Consider the following 18,825-nt stretch of genomic DNA (forward strand, 5'->3'; position numbering starts at 1 on the left):
CCAGATGAAAGATTGGCAGTCACACTGCGATTCCTGGCCACAGGACGCTCCCTCCAAGACTTGCATTTTTCTGCTGCTGTTTCAAGGTCCCTGCTCAGCGTAATAATTCCTGAGACATGTAATGCAATTGTTCGCAGTCTACGCAGCGATAATCAATTTCCTAAAACAGTGGAGGCATGGAATAAAATTGCCAAGGATTTTGAGCAGCTCTGGCAGTTCCCAAACTGTGGTGGGGCTTTGGATGGAAAACATGTGCGCATCACGCAACCACGGAACAGCGGATCCTATTTTTACAATTACAAGGGCTATTTCAGCCTCATAATGATGGCCCTTGTTAATGCAAACTATGAATTCATAAATGTCGATGTTGGCATGAACGGCAGGGTTTCTGATGGTGGTGTTTTGGAGCACACAGCATTTGGTGAGCATTTGCAGAATGGTGCCCTGCACTTGCCACCCAACTCTGAGACCACAGGAAACCTTAATTTTGTTTTTGTCGGCGATGAAGCCTTCCCACTTCATGCCAATCTTCTTAAACCGTTTCCACAAAACGCTCTTACGCAGGAAAGACGCATTTTCAATTACCGCTTGTCAAGGGCACGTCGGGTAGTAGAAAATGCCTTCGGGATCATGGCCAACCGCTTCAGACTTTTCCACACTCCGATTAACCTAAAGCTACAATCAATAGACTCTGTTGTTTTGGCCTGTTGCACGCTGCACAACTTCCTTCGTCGTCAAGATGTAAATGCGTACAGTCCGCCTGGTTTCGTGGACTCTGTGGAACCAACAAATGGGGAAGTGGTTCTTGGTGAGTGGCGTGCTAACGCTCCCGCAATCGCAGGCCTTCAACCGGTCATACATGGCAGAAACAAGGATGATGCGAAGGCCTGCCGAGAAAACTACTGCCAATATTTTAACGGTCCTGGTGCTGTAAGTTGGCAGCAACAGATGTTATAGAGGCCTACTGAGCATTTTGCTGTCTATACTGTTTTTTTAATAATATATTTTTGTTGTCCGTTTTATTTTAATCTTTCTGAATTTTATAATGTTTGCATTTGTTCAATAAAATGTTATATATACTATTATGGTTGATGACTTTTATTACATTGACTGCCATTTGGACCAACAACCATTTAGGTCCTCTGTACCGATACCCCATCGAGTATAATTGCATGTCCGCTCTATTCTCCTTCCCATAATAGATTTGTAAATCAAAATGATACCACTAACACTTTATGCCATTGCTATACCCAGCAAAAAGTCATTGGGCCCCGGGACAACCCTCCCTACCCGCGGAGGGGTTAACATCCAGCTGCCACTACCTCTCCCCTGGGTGCCCAACAACAACAGCGGTGGTGTCCCACCTGCCCCGATGTACAAGATTATAACTACTATAATACTGCAACCTATGCACAAGAATATAAGTACTATAATATTGCCCCTATGCACAAGAATATAACTACTATAATACTGCTCCTATGTACAAGATTATAACTACTATAATACTGCCCCTATGTACAAGAATATAACTACTATAATACTGCCCCTATGCACAAGAATATAAATACTTTAATACTGCCCCCTATGTACAAGAATATAAGTACTATAATATTGCCCCTATGCACAAGAATATAACTACTATAATACTGCCCCCTATGTACAAGAATATAAATACTTTAATACTGCCCCCTATGTACAAGAATATAAGTACTATAATATTTCCCCTATGCACAAGAATATAACTACTATAATACTGCCCCTATGCACAAGAATATAACTACTATAATACTGCTCCTATGTACAAGAATATAACTACTATAATACTGCCCCTATGCACAAGAATATAACTACTATAATATTGCCCCTATGCACAAGAATATAACTACTATAATACTGCCCCCTATGTACAAGAATATAAATACTTTAATACTGCCCCCTATGTACAAGAATATAAGTACTATAATATTGCCCCTATGCACAAGAATATAACTACTATAATACTGCCCCCTATGTACAAGAATATAAATACTTTAATACTGCTCCTATGTACAAGAATATAACTACTATAATACTGCCCCTATATACAAGAATATAACTACTATAATACTGCTCCTATGTACAAGAATATAACTACTATAATACTGCCCCTATATACAAGAATATAACTACTATAATACTGCCCCTATGCACAAGAATATAAATACTTTAATACTGCCCCCTATGTACAAGAATATAAGTACTATAATATTGCCCCTATGCACAAGAATATAACTACTATAATACTGCCCCCTATGTACAAGCATATAAATACTTTAATACTGCCCCCTATGTACAAGAATATAAGTACTATAATATTGTCCCTATGCACAAGAATATAACTACTATAATACTGCCCCTATGCACAAGAATATAACTACTATAATACTGCTCCTATGTACAAGAATATAAATACTTTAATACTGCCCCCTATGTACAAGAATATAAGTACTATAATATTGCCCCTATGCACAAGAATATAACTACTATAATACTGCCCCTATGCACAAGAATATAACTACTATAATACTGCTCCTATGTACAAGAATATAACTACTATAATACTGCTCCTATGTACAAGAATATAACTACTATAATACTGCCCCTATGTACAAGAATGTTCCATAACTTTACATTCCATAATTCCATAACACAAAAATCCAATACACAAACATAAATCAAAGATTTAAGTGCTATCTATGCCTTTTGCTATCTGACTCGGTTACAGCCGGGATCGCAGACGGGAACGCTACTGTGACTCTGTGCTAGCTTTATTCAGACCGCTAGTTTCACGAACGGGAACGCTACTGTGACGCGGTTCGAGCGCCTCGTTGATAACGAGACCGCTAGCGGGATCGCTATTGCGGCGTTGTTCAGAACGTGACGTGATGACGTTGCTCACGTCGCCTTTGAAGTCTGTTGGGCGGCGTACATGTTCTGTTAATGCTCAGAGGCGGGAACATGGCGGCTAGGAGTCGCAGTTCTCCATGGGGGCCTGTGGAGGTCCGTTATTTAGTAAAAATGATGGTAAAAAAAGACTATTTCTGCGAGGCACAGCATGACCATCCCATGCTTCATAAGCAGGCTGTGCTGAGGCTAATTAGTAGAGGCCTGGCCCGTCGATTTGGGGTGGAGCGATCCACAACCCAAATTAGGAAGAAACTGGCAGACCTGCGGTATAAGTCCAGTGAACTCCTCGCCAGCATCCGAGCAGACATCGAGAGGCGTCATGGTGAGTGCTGTTTAGCGGCTTTGGTCCTGTTCGGTTTTGTTTACCCATGAACAACCCATGGCTTTATGGTTCATGGATCATGGATATTTACCTGCTTTCTTCAGCTCTGCTGCCTCCCGTTCCTGACCACTGCTCATTCATTGATTATTCACCGCACTCAGGACCTGGAAGCCGGAGCGGCGCGATGACAGCACCGGGCACAGCACCGTTGAGGGCATCAACGCAGGGACAGGTGAGTATTCTGCAAGCACAGTGGCCTCCAGGAGGTCATCAGAGTTTCCAATGAACTTTGATGACCATCCTGCGACACCCACGCTACAGCTTCATGGGTTCATCAGAGTTCATTGGGAACTGTGACGAGTCCCCGAGATGCTCCGGCTTCCAGGTTCTCAACATACACACACACCTGTATACTCACCCAGCGATGCGGTCCCCATCACTGTCCCTGCTTCCAGCTGCTCACTGCAGTGAATATTCAGTGAGTATAATTACCATCGATAAGGAGCGGGAGGCAGCAGAGCCAGAGACAGCAGCGCTGGAGAGAGGTAAATATAGAAAATCTTTTTATTAAAAAGACCCGTGTTTTCTCTGGTATTTGTCACACTGATGTCACACAGATCACATCAGTGTGCGATCCGTGTGACACCTGTGCTGCCAGAGAAAAAAAGGATAGGTGTGCGTGCAGGGCCACGAGGGGTCACACAGTCCGTAACTTACTGTTTGTGTATGAAGGATAGTATATATGTTATATACAGTATTGGGTAAAACCTCCTTCCTTACGCAATGTGGCCGGGAGGCATGGAAGGGGAGCTTCCTCGTTCCTGTGGCGTCACACGCAGCGATGTGTGCTGCCGCAGGAACGAGGAACAACTTCGTTACTGCTGCATTCACGATTTTTGAGAATGGACACCCATGTCGCCGATTAGCGTTTTTGCACGTTTTTTCAACGATGCAAAATCGCTCATCGGAGTCACACGCAACAGACGGCATCGCTAATGCGGCCGTTTGTGCGTCAAGATTTCCGTGAAGCCATCGACTTATATTTGCGATGTCGTGGTGTGTCAATCCCCCTTTAATGGTGTTGGACGCAGCTTACAGCAATAAAAAGTGCTGTGAGGTTCCCGCAGAAAACATATGGGAACATTGACTGAAAAATCTGAAAAGTTCTGTCTGGTGGAAAAATGAAAGGTATTGAAAAAAATCAGTAAAACAAAAATAATCGAACACATGGGTGCTGAACGAGTTATCGAGGACCTGTCACCCACTCCCCACGCATGCATAAGTGCAGCAATGAATGCAGCATACATACTTTCATAACATGGACATTAACTGTGATATTCTTCCCCGACACTGGTGACCCAGCGATTACAATTGGAAAAACATGGCACAAAATGCCAATGACCAATCATTAAAATAAAAAAAATAATCTTAATTTATATAAAATTTACAAAGAATAATAATACAATTGTGTAAAATATGAGGTAGTTTGGCGAGGACCCAAAGGAGGGGATTTATTTCTGAAACATATGCACTAGAAATATACACACACATATGGCTTCTAAACTTGCTCACTCAGATATGCACCGAGATAAGAAGGATAGTCAGATGACTGGCCAATGCTCCAAACGCGATTAGAACAAGGTTGTTTGGAAAGCACAGTGTAGTTCAAATGCAATATATTGCAAAGAAAATAATCACATTATACCGAGATATCTAGTGTGCATATCAGAGGGACAAGGTGGCGAAAATGAGCTAATTATCCTTTGTAAAAGGTATGGTATGCAAACTTGATCATAGGTAAATTTCAGATAACTAAAAACTTCAATGCTCCTGGGGTAATGGGATTATTTACTCTTTGCATATATTAGAATTTGATCAACACTGTGCCAGTCTTTACAAAAACCATTTCGCAATAAACCATGCTGTGTAATCGCGTTTGGAGTATTGTCCATTGACCTGATTATCATTGTTATCTCAGTGCATATCTAAAGAAAATAATTACATTATACCTAGATATCTAGTGTGCATATCAGAGGGTCAAGGTGGCGAAAAAGAGCTAATTATCTAACTTGATCATAGGTAAATTTCAGATACCTCTAAACTTCAATGCTCCTGGGGTATAATGGGTTTATTTTATCTTTGCATTTGAATCTCTGATTATCATTGTTATCTCGGTGCATATCAGAGTGACATTAGAAGCCTTGAGTACAAGCCATATGTTATACTATTTACAGATCAGAATAAAATAGAAGAATTTAAGTGATTGATTTTTGTGCCTTGTTTTTCCAATGAATGCAGCATGTTTGCTGCTTTGAGGCAAGTGGTCCCCATGTGTCTGGTGCCCCTAGAAAAAGGTTTGTCAAACATACGTAAAAAAGCAGGCTATACACGGGCTTTACATGCTACAATATATCTACCGATGTGTCGGCGGGGTCACGTTGTAAGTGATGCACATGCGGCATCGTTAGAGATATTGTAGTCTGTAAAACCTACATGCGATTACGATTAAACGAATAACCGTTCATCGCATACACGTCGTTCAATTACTAAAAATTGAACGTCTGGTTGCTCAATGTTCCCAAGACAGCACACATCGCAGTGTGTGACACCCCGGGAATGATGAACTGCAACTTACCTGCGTCCCGCTTCTTACGTATGGATGGTCGTATAGAAGGGTAAGTACTTGTGACAGGAACAAAGCATAGGTGCGACACGGTCAACAAATTTCAGTTGTCGCACATAAGATGGGGGCGTGTCACATCACATACGATATCGTATGCAGAATTGTATGGTGTAAAGTAGGCGTAAGCCATGGTGGCCTGGAGTTATGCGCTCAATAAAAGATTTCTCCTATACCTAGGACCACCTCCAGCTGCACAGGCAGCTCCACCATCTCCACCCTCTCCGGCTGTGGATCCACCATCTCCGCCAGCTCCAGCATCTCCTGCTGCGGAGCCATCATCCCCGCCGGCTCCAACATCTCCTGCTTCAGATCCACCACCTCCGCCTGCTGCGCCTGCTGGGACACCCTCTCCTTCTCCAACCCCATCACCAGCTGCAACACCATCTCTTCCTTCAACCCCATCACCACCTTCTACCCTGTCTCCCCATACTTCTCCTTCTAACGATGCCTTCTCCCCCGCATCAGTTGGTGAGTTTTGTGCAGGCTACCCTTCCTGTAATTTATGCACATAACATGGTGTCCCTACAAGTTGTAAAGGATACATGGATGTTTAAATGATGGTGGGCTGTCGTGTACTAATATTTGATTTGTGTTCCCTAGCCACAGGATCTGGTTGGGCCATCAGCGCCTCAGAAGAAGAAGGTGATGAACCCCAGAACCGTAAGTGGTCAACCAAAAACATATACCTGACAGTTCGATGTTGGAACAAGGATGGTTAACTTTTCCCATTCCCTCCACAGAAATCCCCACACTACAGGACGTGTTGGATTCGCAACGGCGTTTGTCAGAAGCCGTCCGGCGTCATGGGGAGCTGCTGGAACAGTTTTTGGCAGCCCAACAGCAGGGCCACTAAATGTGAATGTTTGTGATTTAAATGTTTTTTTTGTTTTGTATGTCACATAAATCTTTCTAGTTTATTTTCGCTGTTGCTTACATTTTTGGACAAAACTTTCAAACAGGGTTTGGGAACCTATTTACTGCCGGGGACCATTTGGAATTTTCTACCAACCAACGGGGGCCACACCAAATTATCAACTTGAACACGACCAGGCTATATTTGTTAAAATAATTAATAAAATCAGCCCCAGAGTGGTGGCTGGAGAGACTGTGATGTTCGGTGAGATTGATAATTTTGATTCTCACCACTACATTTCCATGTATGTCTTGGTCTGGAGAGGCTGGGGGCATACACAACACAGGAGAAGCTAGGGCATATACATCACAGGAAACACTGAGGCATATACATCCCAGGAGAGGCTGCGTCATATACATCCCTTAAGAGTATGGGGCATATACATCACCCTGAGCAGTAGTTGGCAGCACAAAGAGCACTGTGCCGCCCTGGCAAAACCTGGGTGTTACAGAGGTCTGAGAACATGTTATTGATGCTGATTTAACTCTCCCTTAGGGAGGTTCCCACACACAAACACACACCAGCCAATCAGACCCCACTCACCCCCTCCCCACGAAAACAGGAGGACATCAAGACTGTAGAGTGGCAACAATGTTTTTTTTTTTTTTTTCAATGATCTTGACTGTCCAGGGGAGGGTGTGTGTGTGTGTGTGATGTTACCTCTGAGATCACCTGGCTAGTCCAGGGCGTCACATAAGCAGCCCCTGTGTGGGGCTGTGGTGAGTGGTACTCACGGCCTCAGGAATGGGCCAGCCTCTTGTGGGACCCGAAGTGGACCAGGAGAGGGGTGCCAGCTGTCGGGACCCAGTACGGACCAGTGTGAAAAGAAGACACATACCTCGGGCAGGAAAAGATCACCTGAATTACACACACGGGTGTGGGACCCGTCTTCACAGCAGCGGGCCGTTGGCACCTGTTACCAGCAACTTGGTTAATTACTGGACTGGGGTTAGTTATTGGTTTATACTGTGAGTACTCCTGCACCACCCGGTACAAGGCGAGGACTGTCCCCGTCACTCTACAAACTACCTCTCCCAATTGGTCCGTGGGACTATAAATCCCCCTACCTGTGGAGGGTATCCCACCTAGCTGCCCCACACCATCAGTCCCGGGCACGGTCCCCAGAGGCAGTGGCGGTGCCACCACCTTATCAACGCAACCCACGGGTGGCGTGACAGACAATTCCCCCTACCTAATCCCCCTCTTTTTTGGGAGCTTGACATTACAGACCAGGTCACGACACCGGGATACCTGCAGAAGTAACCCCTTGGCCAGGATCTCATTTCCCCCCCAATCCCTGGGCAACACAGCAATAGGTGGCAGCACAAAGAGCTGTAGGTGGCATAACACAAACAGCACTGACAGTGACAGCACTAGAAGGCAGCAGGGAGAGCACTATGTTCCCCACCACAGATTTAAAACAAAGAACCCACAAAAACATTCTTATTTAAAAAAAATGAAAAAAAACACCCACACACACACATTATATATGTGCATCTGTAGAGTTGTGCCATGATGGCGACCCTGACCTCCACCCAACCCTTTACCCCGTGAATAATGTTATGCAGAATTCATGAAAGCTGTACAAAAGTTTGAAATCAAAGACATTTTTTATTACAATTCCCTAACATTGCTTAAACAACAACAAAAACAGCATAAATATTATAACAAAAAACAAAAACTATAAATTTTGGTATTGCTTATTCGAGTCATTTAAATGTTGCCTCTGTGGGCTGAAAAATTGGTTCGTTGGGGGGAACATGGGATACTGTGCGGGGGGGTCATGCTGGAGGTGTGGTGGAGGCTCCATCCTCATCCATGGCACTTGATCCCATGAAGGCTGTTGTCGATGTTCTACGTCACACACTTTTGAGGAGTCTGTGAGTTTCCCCTCTGCCGCCTTGTTGAGGGCCTCCAGCATGACCCTTTCGACATGAACTCTTTGTTTGTCATCCAGCTTACGGAGTCTTTCATCCGTAAGCTGGGCAAATCCGCAAATGGATGGTCTGCTGTGCTGCTCCAGGATTTTCTTCGCCATATCCATAAGGTCTGTTGAAGATGAGTTGTTCGGCTGCCTCTTACGGGTTGAGGAGATCCGCCGCGGTAATGGAGCTTCTGCGGTCTCCTCGGAAGTCCCGGCAATTTCATCATCACCACCTGTCACTATTGGCCCAGCTTCACAACGATCCTGCGGAACAATAAAAATGATGTTAAAATCAGATATCATGAACAGCAGGCACAGGGATACACATGCACTGGAAACTAATGGGAGGGGCAGACTAGTACTACAAGATATGAAATGTCATTACATGGTATGAAAATAGAGTGTGGAGAAACTAGTAAAGGAGTATACTTATCTGAACTGGAAGGGATACATTTTGAAATCTGCAACAGTAATCATAGAAAACCGTAGTAACTATTTTCAATTAAATAATGCCATGTACATCAAAAGTTTCACAAAGGTACTTACATCTCCAACTGTGGTGTCAGACCGGACCTCAGGCTGTGTTCCGGGACCAAAGGACAGCGATGTTATTGTCCGTGGTACCTCTTGGTCTCTTATGAAGGCCAGCAAATCGTAGTACCAAAGCTTTGGAACGTAAAGTTCCTCCGTTCCGGCACCAGATTTGCTGGCCTTTTCCACCTTATTTAGTTCCTTTTTATAAACGGTGCGAAGACCCTGGATTTTCTTTAATAATAATATAACTACTATAATACGGCCCCCTATGTACAAGAATATAACTACTATCATATTGCCCCCTATATACAAGAATTTAACTACTATAATACTGCCCCTATGCACAAGAATATAACTACTATAATACTGCCCCTATGTACAAGAACATAACTATATGTACAGCGGTATTGAATATATAACGTCAGGAATAGAAAAGCTATAATACTTCCCCCTATGTACATAGATAAATATAACTATAATACTGCCACAATATACAAGAATACAAGAATACAGTTGCTATATTAATGTCACGATGTACTAGAATATTGGTATAATACTGCCCAAAAAAATTACTTACCTTTAAGTCAGGAGAATATTAAAAATCCAAGACGAAATCAACAAATTGAAAGAATCACTGCAACAAACTGCGTTCTGAAAAAGCTCAGGTAGAGTGAATGGAAGCGCTACTGCGTCGTCTTTTGTTTGATACGGTCACCCAATCAGGCGACGCTGTAGTGATGACCAATCGGAACAGAGGGGCGTGAAGAAAGACAACGCAAAGCGCTGTAGCGATCACCAATAGGAACAGAGGGGCGTGAAAAGAGATAACGCAAACCGTATCTAGGGGTTAAAACCACACCTCTGACTCGTCGTGCAATGACATGTCTGAAACCACACAACGACCGTCGACGTCGCTATGATCTCTGCTCCGTCGCTGCTTTATTTAGCATGTTTGACAGCTTACTAACGATCATCTATGGTCGCTGCAACGTCACAGAATATGGTGACGTTGCAGCGACGTCGTTGTCGTCGTCGTTATGTGTGACACCAGCTTTAGCCATTAGTGGGAGGGGCTTGACTAAGTGTACTCTGTGAGGCAGATGCCAGGTACCACTGCCAGGGCAGTGTTCAAAACTGTGGCAGCTGATTCCCAGGACAGGAGACAGACTTAGGTACAGACACAGGAGCAGACGGGTACAGCCAAAATAAATGAGGCAAGCCGGAAATAAGGGTAAGGATAGCTATGCTGCACACAACAGATTAAACAGGTATGGGAAGGTGGGCACAGGTATCGGACACAGAGATAACGGGACCTGACAACTAGCTAGCAGACTGGAAAACTGACTAATTAAGGATCTTGTGCAAGCACCTTCCCTAGTGGGAGGGTAGCTTTAATACATTGTGCCTCTCAGCCAATGGGAAGAGGTGCCCCGGCCCTCTAAGAGGAGGGCTAGTGTGCACTCGTGTGCCCTAAGCACATTTCCGGGAAGCCTGTGCAGCAGGGGGAGGAGAGAACAAGAGCACATGTGGACGGCTGCAGGGCAGCGGGGGAGGACACAACTTGGCCGGGGTGTTGAGTAAGTCTGCATCCCTGCAGGAACGCTAACATTACAGTACCCCTTCCCCCTATGCCCCTTCTTCACCAGGCCTGACGGAGGTCTCTTCTCCAGCGACGTGTCTTCCGAGATGGTGGGTGAAAACTTGGCCATGGTAGGGGTAGATTGGATGGCTGCTGCTTAAGAGGCTTCTTCCTAGACCCTGAAAGGAAAGAAAGCACTGGCCTCTAGGATAGTTATTACTGGGGCCTCAGAAACCAGACATCTTTTGCGGCAATTCTAGCCCCAATGACACACCTTTCCGGGTTTCTAGTCCTTTGCAGGTTCGTTTGCACAGAACCAAGGCAGAGCCAGGACAAATGGACAGGATATGTTCGGAAGCACAAGGAAAGATGACTTCTCCGTATGTGAAGCACCCACTTCAAGTTGCGCCTTCTTGTAAATGAAGCATATATTTTCTGTACAGAGTGTTCCATTCACTGAAGACGCTTTCAAGGGACTTTGGAGGAGTCGGACGGGGATCTGGTACCAAATTATTATTATTATATTATTATTAATCCACCACATCTTGGTGGATAAAGTTCCCAGCAGATCCGGAATCTACATGGGCTGTCTCAGAGAACTGAATGCCTTAATGCACAATGGACACAGGCAGGATCACCGAACATTTGTTCTCACCAAAGGTCACCCCTCCAACTGACCGTAGGCAGGAGGCTCCCGGCCTCACTGGATACGCATGGATCAAATGTTCCGTACCTCAGCAGTAGGTAGACCCATGGCTCAATGGTGGTCTCGGTGTTGTTCAGATATCCTGACATGGTCAACCTGCATGGGTTTGGGAGCAGGAGTGGAAACTAGGACATCAGCGGCCTCTGATCCCCTATCACGTTTCACCTGCATGAATCACTCCTAAGTCGACCCTGGTAGCCAAGGAAATCAGATCGTTAAAGATAGCAGGAATATCACGGCCAGACAGTTCATCCTTTATCCTCCCAGATAAACGTTCCCAAAATCAAGCCATCAATGCCTGATTATTCCAGCCTAGGTATCACACTACGTACGGGGAAGTACTAAGCGAATGGCAAAAGGGAAGGGAGACCCTGTGTCTAGGGAAGAGGAAGATGGTGACCCCTGACCAAACCTACCACTGGTACATGGGGTCCCTCACTATCCAGGATAGGTTGCACACCTATGTGCTGAGCATGATAGCTGACCTTAGATATCCCTAGTGCTAGGCCCTAAATAGGAAACGATGGGATGAGCTCTTCATCAACCCCACTAAACACTATAGAACACACAGGGGAAAGTGCATGAACCACTTGTCCCAGATGACTCAGGTAGAAGTTCAGCAAAGTTACAGCGACAATACCATAGATGAGTACAAGCCTCCTGCTTGCAACCAGAGCTGAATGAACTGAATAATATCACCAGCACAAGTACAGGGAAGATGGGAGTATTTAAGCACAAGTGGAATACTGATAATCATCAGCTGGATGAAAGAAGCACTCCCCTGGGTCCTAAAGGAGAATATATGAAAATTCAGCAGGAAAGCTACCTAGTACATTGAATACTAACAGCAAGAACAACAGAAAGTCAAAGAGCATTTTGCGTAGCCAAATGCTTTGACCTTCTTTTGCCAGAAACCACATGACTGTCTGTCACCCGTGACATTAGTTCCGAGGACAGGGTGCAAAGCTGAACCATATATTAGCCGACAGTCTGTACACCTTGACATAACTGCAGAAGGGAGGACACAGCTGCAGCGACATGACCTGGTTAATTCAAAACTTTCCGAAAGGCTTCCAGAAAGTCTAGGACGTCGGAGGTGACCAGATAGCTTGGTTTAATCCAGCGAAAGCCTCCCCGCTGAGGTGCGACATGAGGAAAGTCACTTTGGTCTGCTCAAAAGTGAACCGATGTGGCAAAAGTTCAGTGCAAGGAGCACTGATTGATGAACCATTGGATCGCCGTCAAATCATGGTGAAGCAGACAAACAGGGCCAGGGTTCTGTCGGTGCCATAGCTATGGGCTGGATGGAAACCGATGAAACAGCCGGACTCAGGTCATTCAAACGGGTGTTGACGGTCCGCAGGAAGGACAGAATCTGTTCCTGCTGTTCCTTCATTTGCGCCATCTCCTGGTACATCAGTGAAAGGTTGTCAGAGTCAGTGGAGTCCATGGCCTGCGCAAACTGTAACTTTCACCACTGGTGTTGTTGAGGCGATGAGCAAGAGTGGACCCATTGGACCACAGGGGGGACCCTGGCTTACCCTATAGTGGGAGGGGCTTGACTAAGCATCCACAACGAGGCAGACGCCAGTAACCACTCCCAGGGCAGTGTCTGGGACTGTGTCAGCTGACCCACAAAACAGGAGACGGACTGGCTGAGGCACGCAATAAAGTCCGGTAGGGTGGGCACGGCAGAGTAGACAGGTATGGGAAAGTGGACACAGTTACATGTAAATGACGGACACAGGGATAACGGGACCTGACAACTAGCTAGCAGACTGGAAGACTGACTAAGAAAGAACATTGCGCAGACATCTCCCCTAGTGGGAGGGGGTCTTAAATATATAGTGCCACTCAGCTATATTGGGTCCATAGCTGTCATATCCACAAAAGGATCATTACTAAAATATACTATCATAATATTTATTTAATCCACAAGAGAAAGTGTGTTAAAAAAAAAAAAAAAGCTTTGCTGCTGTTTTTACTGTGGTTAAAAAAGTAGCTTCCAATCAGAAGCTCCAAATGAATGAACATACTACTTCTTTTATTTGCTTCACGGTATGAAGCAGTTAAAATAAGTAGCAAGAGATTGAACATATGCACAACAAAGTAATTTTTACATTATGGTGTAATATATTAATTCTTTGTAGGTTTTTTTGTGTTTTATTTTTAAGGCTTTTTCAGGCGGGTTCCAGGAGGGATACACCTGAAAAAGATGGTGTGTTCACAACCCTAAGACTGCCACATAAAACTTCCTTATTTTAGTGTTTATCAAGGGTTGTTAAAAAGAGAACGAACAAGTCTAGTTGGTACGTGACTGTAAGTATGCAATTCGCGTACCTACAGTCACATGACTGCCCCTGGCATTGGTAACACTGAAGAATACTGACAACATGTGTACCGCACGCTGTCAGGGTGCAGAAATCTACATTCAAATAGAATGACTGTAGACTTTCATCCCTTTTTAAATTTGAAAACGGGGGTAATTTAAACTTATATAATTTTAAAATATTTGGCAAAACACTAAGGGACTTGAACATGCGATTGTTTGATAGCCTGTACTATTTACTGTATTGTTTCAGTATTGCAGCATATATTAAATATACTGAACTCTTTTGAAGTTCAGCATGTCACAACGGGAGCAATGGTGCCAGAGTGATTGTACCATGCAATCAATCCATGTGAAGGAATTTAGCACAGAGTGACTGTTCAAACCAAGTACAGGCACTCGGTGCTTCATGGCAGGGCTAATCTTTAAACATACCTTCCCACCTGCTTATTTTCCCTCTATCTTCGCCTCTTCTTTGATTAGCGTCTCTGGCTTTATAGAGCCAGAGAAGGGAGACCATACATGGAAAGCAAGCAACTGGGAAGATGAATTTAATTGATTAGCCCAGCCATGAAGCACGGAGCACCTAGACTCGGGTTTGACCAGTCATTCTGTGCTGAAAAAGTCTCTATAAATGTCAGAGATTAACAAAATTTAAATGGGTTAACAGCAGTTGGTGCTGTTAAAGGCCGGTGCTGGCTGTGTAATACTGCCAGCAACTGCCTGGTATGGAGCTACTCCAACACCTTCACCCAACATGTGGCGTGCATCATGGCAGACAGACAGAAAAGGATCCTTGTGCAAAAACGGTATGGGCCCTTTACAGTCCAATAACTCATCAAAATGCATAATTCCACCTAGCTTGGAGTTAGAAATGGGCCCCCATAACTCTTAGGCCCCTGATCGGCTGCACAGATGATATGTCCACCCCTGTCGTGCATTTACATAACAAAGCAGGAACCAGTTAATAGGTAACTGCACACCAACATAGAGATGTTATTTACTGTAAAATCTCTCATAGTCTTCATTGTGGACACAGGAACCATGGTTTTAAACATCTTAGAAAAAAAAAAGCTGACTTCTCTCCATCAGGCTATGCCTGAGAGCCTACACCCAGTTATTCAGTTAGTGCAAAAGCAGTAGGAGGAGCAAAACTAGGATCTTCACCCCCAAAGAAGGGATGGTGCTGTGTCACACACTAAAAACTACAAGATATAGATTTTACGGTGAGTGCTAAAAATCTTTATTTCTCAGTCGCTTCATGGGGAGACACGGGAACCATGGGGTGTCCTAAACCTGTCCCTGGGGTGCGAAAACAAATATCAATACTGCAGAAGAAAGACTAGCAATCCCTCATGCTATTATCAGAGCAATTGCCACTTGTAATACCCTCCTGCTAAAACTTAAATCCCTAGACATAATGGTAAGAGGTCCTTGAAGCGTAAAACCCAGGAGGCCTCTACCCCGCTGGGAAAAGTGAGTTGTGCCTTGGCAGGGGTACACTGTTTTAACCCAGCCTTAAGCATTGGCAGATCAAAACCAGAGAACAAGGGTAGCTCTAAAGGTAGTCTGACATCTCCCAGAGCACATGGAGATGACTCACAACGCACCCTAGGATGACCCACAAGGCAAAAAGAACGTCTGAACGGAGCTGTGATAGACAGAGCTGCACAGCTCTGACTATGTCAGATTGTGTGTGAACCTCTCCGAGAAGGAAAGAAGGAGAGCAATCTCTTAAAGGCGGAGAATCACGCTAAGACCAAAACCGGGAACCAAACGCTAGCCCATTCTAGTCCCTTCAGGGCTTCACCTGATGGAAGAGGTCCCTAGAGAAAAAAGGTTAGATCCTAACATGCTTAATCAAGGCTAAAACAGGTTTGCGACTCAATTCCATGTCTTCCTCTAAATGTCACCAAGCTAAACTGAATAAATAGGTGTTGGCTACTCATGTGTAGCCTGGTGGGGAGGAGTCAGCTTTTCTAACGTGTTCCAAGTGTCAGCCCCCTGGTAGCAGCCAATTAAGCCATGGTTCTTGTTTCTCCCAATAAAGACAGAGTGTTTTATGTCAGGGAAAACAGCAGCTTAGACCCATAATCTGTTTTCCAACCTTTTAGGGATAACCAAGATATTTCAGGAATGATGGAAGGGACTCTCCCCCTGATCTGACATGTAAATGTGCAGTTGCACACTGATTACAAGGCAGCCGTATGATGCCCAGAGAGGACTTTGCATGAGTCCTTTTATTAAAAATCGCCACGCACAATACTCACTGAGAGATATCCGGTAGCATCGGAAACTGTACCACCCATATGCAGTTGCTTTTCTCTACGCCTGATTTTTTTTGGGCATGGGATTATGCACAAAGTGATACTTTATGGCATTGTACATGAGAATTTCTGTATAATTTCTGGCTAGCATTGTGTCCAAGGCAAAAACGAGACTCATTCCAGCTTCTATTGCCGTCTTGTTCTGCATCATGATAGTCATTGAGAGCAGGGCCATGAGGTCAATGGAACACCTGTAGTTGGACTTCTGGCTCATAGCATAATATCATGCAAACACCTATTGATGGTTCTGGTTCTTGTACAAGCTGTTTGACACCTTAAGTTTGGTATCTGATGTCTAATTTTACTTACTGCACAGAATGGATCACTACGCACAATTTTTCAAATCTGACAAGACCACAAGAGCAACGTCATGAAGATACCTTCATGAAGGAACATCACACCAGAAATTGTTGGTAGGAGGGGGGTGGCATAATGTACAGTAGCTGGAACCCTCTAGTTTTCATTCCAGCTAAATTAACAGCTCAGTATTACATTAATTTGGTCGTAGAAGCAGTGGTTTCTTCAAAGTGTCCCAGGTGTCGTTTTTTCAACATGACAATAAAAGGCTGCATGTTGCTCCTGCTACTGTAAGCAGCCTGTGTGGCCTAAATGTGCTACCATCATCTGCAACATCTTGCAAGTTGACTTGTCTCCATTCGAACATCAGCTATTATGTTGCAGAACTAAACAGTAATAGAGACTGGAATTCTCTTCAACAACGTGTGGGAAATCTTGTATCTTATGCACTGAAGAGGTCTTCGTGAGGGAACACGAAAGTGTCACAGGAGTTGTTTTTCAACACAACAATGCAACGCTGCATGTTGCACCTGCTACTGTGTGCAGCCTGCATGGCCTAAACATACTACTATGTCTTGCATTATTTCCGCACTTATCTCCCATCAAGCAGATCTGGGACGTCATCGATTGGCAATTGCAAGGGAGCAGCCAGCTTTTAATGTTATGGTGAAGAATCAACAAGTGGGACACAATTGTGAAGTTAAACGAAATGTATTGCTTATTTTAAACTTTTTTAAAAATAAACTGAAAAGTGGGGTGTGCAATATTATTATTCGGCCCCTTTCAGTTGATACTTTGTATCACCACCTTTTGCTGCGATTACAGCTGCAAGTCACTTGGGGTATGTGTGTATCAGTTTTGCACATCGAGAGACTGAAATTCTTGCCCATTCTTCCTTTGCAAATAGCTCGAGCTGAGTGAGGTTGGATGGAGAGCGTTTGAACAGCAGTTTTCAGCTCTTTCCACAGATTCTCGATTGGATTCAGGTCTGGACTTTGACTTGGCCATTCTAACACCTGGATATGTTTATTTGTGAACTATTCCATTGTAGATTTTGCTTTATGTTTGGATGATTTTCTTGTTGGAAGACAAATCTCTGTCCCAGTCTCAAGTCTTTTGCAGACTCCAACAGGTTTTCTTCAAGAATGATCCTGTATTTGGCTCCATCCATCTTCCCATCAATTTTAACCATCTTCCCTGTCCCTGCTGAAGAAAAGCAGGCCCAAACCATGATGCTGCCACCACGATGTTTGACAGTGGGGATGGTGTGTTCAGAGTGATGAGCTGTGTTGCTTTTAAGCCAAACATATAGTTTGGCATTGTGCCCAAATAGTTCGATTTTGGTTTCATCTGACCAGAGCACCGTCTTCCACATGTTTGGTGTGTCTCCCAGGTGGCTTGTGGCAAACTTTAAACAACATTTTTTATGGATATCTTTGAGAAACGTCTTTCTCCTTGCCACTCTTCCATAAAGGCCAGATTTGTGCAGTGTACGACTGATTGTTGTTCGATGGACAGACTCTCCCACAACAGCTGTAGATCTCTGCAGTTCATCCAGAGTGATCATGGGCCTCTTGGCTGCATCTCTGATCAGTCTTCTCCATGTTTGAGATGAAAGTTTGGATGGACGGCCGGGTCTTGGTAGATTTGTAGTGGTAGGATACTCCTTCCATTTCAATATGATCACTTGCACAGTGATTCTTGGGATGTTTAAAGTTTTGGAAATCTTTTTGTAACCAAATCCGGCTTTAAACTTCTCCACCACAGTATCATGGACCTGCCTGTTGTGGTTCCGTGGTCTTCATGATGCTATCTGCGCTTTAAACAGAACACTGAGACTGTCACAGAGCAGGTGCATTTATACGTAGACTTGATAAAGGAAAGGGACAAATAATATTGCACGCCCCACTTTTCAGTTATTTATTTTCTAAAAAAGTTTAAAATAAGCAATAAATTTCGTTCAACCTCACAATTGTGTCCCACTTGTTGATTCTTCACCATAACATTAAAATTTGTATCTTTATGTTTGAAATGCAAGTGGGCCGAACACTTTTGCAAGGCACTGTGTACAGATATATATATATATATATATATATATATATATATATATATATATATATATATATATATAAGATAGTTATCCCAGATGTTTTAAGGCTAGGTGCACATAACTTTTTGAGGAGGATTTTGCAGCAGATCTAACCTACACGCCCTCTCAGAAATTACTTCAAATCCACCTTGCTGTTCTCACAGTGACTTTTTTTG

This window comes from Anomaloglossus baeobatrachus, chromosome 2 (assembly GCF_048569485.1).
Source record: "Anomaloglossus baeobatrachus isolate aAnoBae1 chromosome 2, aAnoBae1.hap1, whole genome shotgun sequence".
NCBI lineage: Eukaryota > Metazoa > Chordata > Amphibia > Anura > Aromobatidae > Anomaloglossus > Anomaloglossus baeobatrachus.